The sequence below is a fragment of the Myotis davidii genome, unplaced genomic scaffold (genome assembly GCF_000327345.1).
Source record: "Myotis davidii unplaced genomic scaffold, ASM32734v1 scaffold401, whole genome shotgun sequence".
In the NCBI taxonomy this organism is placed as follows: domain Eukaryota; kingdom Metazoa; phylum Chordata; class Mammalia; order Chiroptera; family Vespertilionidae; genus Myotis; species Myotis davidii.
The window spans coordinates 802,137-806,696 of NW_006291020.1; the positions used below are offsets into that span (position 1 = coordinate 802,137).

The window sequence follows — 4,560 nt, forward strand, 5'->3', positions numbered from 1 at the left end:
CTGGATTGCTCTAAATTGATTTTCTTTGGAAACATTGGCTGCACAGGGAGGCAACAGGAGGAGCACTGAACTGGAAATGTGGACAACTTAGATTCCTGAATTCCCTCTCTAGCCACATAATACATGAAGTAAGGTTATAAAATGATTCATGTTCACTATACATCAAAGCCTTTTCCACCTTATCCAAGTATCATGTCTTGTTACCAAACAAGTCCTCTGTTGATTCCTCCAAAATGTTTGCTTTGTCCCAGGCTATGACACATCGAAAGAGGATGTTGAAGGTTTTGGAGTGAAGAACCTTCAGCGTTGGGATGCTCTTGTCCAGTTTCTAGGGACCACCTCCTTTTGCCTGGGTCGCTTCAGAACTAGTACCAGCTGCAAAGGGCTGTAGAAATCGATTTCCCAGAGCTCTTTGCAGGGCCCTGCTCTGAGGAGGCCCTCCTCAACCCCCCAAACTAGAGTTAGCCTCCCGCCATATATTCCTATACTGCCCTGTACTTCCTTCATGTTAACACATCACATTTTATTGCAGTTAATGGCTTAATTTCTCCACTTAATGAAGAGAAATAAGGGCAGTCAAACTCAGAAAAGGCAGGAAGTCCTTGTTTGTCTTTTGTTGCTGTTGCTTGTTTGTTTATTTATTTATTCAAATGTATCTTTATTGTTAAAAGTGTTGCACATGTCCCCCTTTTTCCTCATTGACCCCCTCCAACCCCACCCCCCAGGCCTTCCCAAGTTTCTTTGGCTAACGTTGTGGGAGACCCAAAGGGACTTAGTGTCGTTGGAAAACTGACTTCAGTAGAGACCTTTCATGTTATAAACCGAGCAGCTGGTACGTGGTAAGAATTTTCAGTTTTCCTGACCTTGCCTGGATCATTCAGGAAGCCACAAGTGAGAGGTCTTCACCCTATTCGCTGCCATCAAGGCCCAGTGGCTGGCCCCACGCCACCCGCCTTGGCTAGTTTCTCTTGTTTTTTCCTGAGGAGCCACCATTTCCAATACCATCTTCCTGATATTGCACGATGTTCCCTTCTGCACCCGCGCTTCACTTCTTCCGGGCGACCCACCAATGAGGGAGTCAGCAACGAAGACTCTTGACAGACCAAACCAAAGCACCTCATTCTTTGCCTGGAACTATTTTATACTTCCGTGGGGACTTGCAAGGAACAAGTGACAGAGTCAGACGGATCAGAGGAAAAGTCTTCAGGGCCTGAGGAGAGTTTGTAAAACTTGCCCCAAATCCTAGAAGTGTATGACATTTGTTTATCTCTTCCTTTTCATTCACTTTTTATTTGCATCTGTTTTCCTCCCACTTTCTCCCCTTCTGCTTCTCCATCTGTTTCTCTCTTCTTTGTAATCTTTCTACGTGCTCTTTCTCTTTCCTTCTCCAATTGTTCTTCCCCACCACTGTCCTTGCTCGTAATGGCTGCCTTTTATTCAGTTCTTATATACTGAGCACTATTCTAAGTGCCTTGTATCCACCATCTCATAATACTCTGCGAGCTAAATAATATTATACCCACTTTGCAGGTGATAGAATTGAGACACAAATCCAATAACTTCTCCAAGCTCAGCAGATAATAGAGATTTGAGCTCCAGTTAGCTAACCCCCAAGCCATCTTCTCTTACCCGATACATGGTCTATTTTTCTCCATTTCCATCTCCCCCTTGTCTTTTACCTCTTTTTGTTCCTTCTCATGCTCTTCATCATCCCTACTTCTCTCCCTCCCCTTCTCTTACTCACCACATCCCGGTCCCCACACTTGTGTGCCTGACCCTGAAGGTGCTGAACACTGCACGTGCCCAGAAGAGATGACAGACCATTTAAACTCTTATCTAATCAGGCATTTTCCTTTTGAGCAAACGCTTCACATTTTCCCACATTGTCTGATCAAAACCAGAGGAAAGGCCTCCAGACCTGGCTGGGTCTTTGATATGGAGGGAAGAGAGATAAGGCCCTTTCCGCTCACTCATGGATTCCCTCATTCCCAGAGACGCTGTGTACTCTAGGGTTGGGGAACGTGAAGGGAGGGAAGAGGTATTGGTAGAACTCTGTCAAGGAATCAGCTCAGGAGCCAAAGAAGCCTGGGCCATGAAATGTGGCACTTCCACCCCCCCCCCCCGCCCCCTTCCTCATATGTATAAAGAATGTTCAGGTCGGAACCAGGGCATACTGGCAGCAAAAATGTGACTGTCAAGGTTTGAGCTTGACAATCTTTAATGCCCCATCAGAGCCTGAGGTTTTGTGATTCTAAGAATATTCCGCCCTCCCTTCCCCTGTCCTCCCCTCACATTCTTTTCTTTTTGTCATTCTGTTGATTAGAATTGGTTAGAAGCTTGCCCTGGCTGGTGTGGCTCAGTTGGTTGAACATCATCCCATGCACCAAAAGGCCACTGGTTTGATTCCTGGTCAGGGCACATACCCAGGTTGTGGGTTCAATTCCTGACCAGAGTACATGTGGGAGTCAACTGGTCCATGTTTCTCTCTCACATCAACATCTCTCTCTCTCCACTTATTGTTCATCAATAAGAATTCTAGAGGTAGGAGATTCAAGAGTTTCCGAGGCCTTGGGGCACTATCTGCTATTTCTGAGAGTCTCTGGGCAACTTCAGACATCTTGGCTCACACAACTCTGTCCACGGGCAGGAAGGGGTGGGGGTAGGGAGGACTTCAACAGAGGCTCCCTATATTTACTGAGAGTTGGAAAGACATTTCCTAGAGCACTCCCTCCACATTAGTCTCTCCCCATACCTCAGTGACCTGACCTAGCTTCAGTGGAGACTGAAAAAATGACATCTGCCCTTTCACCCTACTAATGGGACCCAGGAAAGGAATAGGGACTTAGATTGCCACTGGGTAGGAAACACCAGTGCTTGACACCCCTTTCTTAATTCACTCAACCAAGATACACTAAGCACCCACTCTAGGCCAGGCTCTGGGTCAGGTGATGATGATACAGAGGAAAAGACGGTTCCTGGCCTCCATGAGCCCTGACTGGAAGAACACAGATAGGCAAAGGATTACAAAACAAGATGGCAAGTATAGGAGAGGAATGAGCGTTCCCAGGGCCACCACAGGAGCCGAAGAGGCTCAGCCTGAGAGAGCAGAGAGGGCTGGAAGAAGCCATGCCTGGGTCAATTTTGAAGGGTAGATGGGATTCAGCTGGGCTTGAGGGGGCCTGTAGGAGGTGGTTTGGAGGAGGACATCTGGAAATCTTCCAGACTTGGCATGTTTGGATAAAGGGAACTAAAGGGGACAGGCAGGAAATGAGGTTGAGGAACAGGCAGGGGCCTAATGAGGGAAGGTTTTGTATGGGACATAAGGGATTGAGGCATTTAGTCTGGATGTGAGAGCGAGCAGGTCTGTGGTGGGAACCTCCTGTATGCATGCAGAAGGCCAAGCCATGCTGTACAGCTGCAATGGCGCTGAGGTGCAGGAGGTCCACATTGCCCACTGCTTGCAGCTAGGGGGACCTGAGCACTCATCTGTGATACCTACCTGGTGTGACCAAAGACTTTTTACTTGCTAGCGCCCAATACACCTGGTCCATACTGGGTGGTTCTGATGATTAGAGAATGCTTCCTGAGGGGCCACATTTGGCACTCACTCTTTCTTCCTCCACCTAGTTCTGTCCTCTGGAGACATAAAATTTTTGTTTTCCACCTAACAGCCGTTCAAGCACATGGGACATTTGTGGTATTTCAACATACCACATTGTTGGGTACACAGGTCCTCATCCTGCCTGACTATGCCAACTGTTGGGTCCAAGCCCCTCTGCCAGGTACTGGACCTCCTTAGATGCCGGGTGGTAGGTGGAGAAGGTATAAGAAGTCGTGGATATATAAGAGTCTTTATTACAGGCCAAATTGCTAACAAGGAGCCCTTAGACAAAACAGTTCTTCAAAGTAGAGTCCCATAAAGGCAGGCAGCTGCACACCGACTGGTTAATAAATACATCTTTCCCATAAAGTGGCTTCCCACATAGGAGCTATACAGGAGCTATTATTAGAGCTACAGCCTCCGACATAGGGGCCCATCTAGGAGCCTCACATAGTAGCAGCCGCATACTGATGGCTGGTCAGTGGCAACTTATATACAAGCTCAAACAAGCTTAAACAAAAGAGGCTTCATGCCAAATAGTGACCTCAGTAGTATTTGGGCTACAGAAGGGTATGCTTGCACAGTGCATAGATTGCTGCATCCTTGCTTTTGCAGCTGTATATAGCAATTTTGCCTTGAACATTCTGGTTAAGATTCCCACGCTCAGAGTGGCCTTGAACATCCAGCATACTCTGAAAAGGGCCCCTACACTCCAGTTGGCCTTGAGCATCCGGGGTACTCTGACAGGGTTCCCACACACATACCCTTTCATTTAATCCTCAAAACCCCCTGGTGTGGCTTTTCCCATCCCCATTTCACAGACAAGGAACAGACTCAGTGAGTTTGTGCCAAGTCACATTTGCAGATTTGCAAGACTCCAGGTCTGATTCTTGGCCAGGCTGCCTCAGAAACACCCAGTCTGCTATTGCAAATCCAGATTGGGGGAGGCGGGGGAAGGG

General features: G+C 47.5%; 1 protein-coding gene across 1 annotated transcript in view; it reads left to right on the forward strand.

Annotated features, from left to right (window-relative positions):
- The first annotated feature begins 1,028 nt into the window (after positions 1 to 1,028).
- The window catches only part of LOC102774283 (gap junction alpha-5 protein), a 6,877-nt gene continuing 3,345 nt past the window's right edge, over positions 1,029 to 4,560 (forward strand). The window contains exon 1 of the mRNA XM_006764164.2: positions 1,029 to 1,250. The gene's annotated coding sequence lies outside the window, so the exon portion shown is untranslated. The remainder of the gene's footprint in view (positions 1,251 to 4,560) is intronic.